We start from the raw sequence: 504 nt of genomic DNA, 5'->3' as shown, positions 1-504 counted from the left end.
GACTCTTCCCATTCTTATTAAGGTACCAGTTCTGTTGGATCAGAGCTTTATGCTTACAACCTTGTTTAACCTTAATCACCTTCTTAAAGACTCTCTCTCCAATACAGTCACATGGTGGGGGGTTAGAGCATCAACATAGGAATTTGGGGAGGACACAATCCAGTCCATAGCAGATGCCACTCTGTCACCTCTCAACTGGCAAACTTCTATCCCCTCTTCAAAATTCAGCACACATCTCTTCTGTTTGTATACTGTTCTTGGTGTCATACTATTGATGATAGGAAAGGATTAGCTTCTAGTTCTGTGGGAAATCTTGCTAAGGAAAACAACTGATTTCCTAAGGTAGGTGTTGATGTACAAACAAGTTCATGGTATAGTATAGTTCTTTATAAAGAACCTTTGTTGAATCTTGACAAAAAAGATCTTCATGACCCAGATAATCACGATGGTGTGATCACTCACCTAGAGCCAGACATCCTGGAATGTGAATTCAAGTGGGCCTTA

Source organism: Bison bison, unplaced genomic scaffold (genome assembly GCF_000754665.1).
Source record: "Bison bison bison isolate TAMUID 2011002044 unplaced genomic scaffold, Bison_UMD1.0 scf7180017854405, whole genome shotgun sequence".
Taxonomy (NCBI): domain Eukaryota; kingdom Metazoa; phylum Chordata; class Mammalia; order Artiodactyla; family Bovidae; genus Bison; species Bison bison.
The sequence above is the reverse complement of the archived record's forward strand: the minus strand, read 5'-3'. Positions refer to the sequence as shown.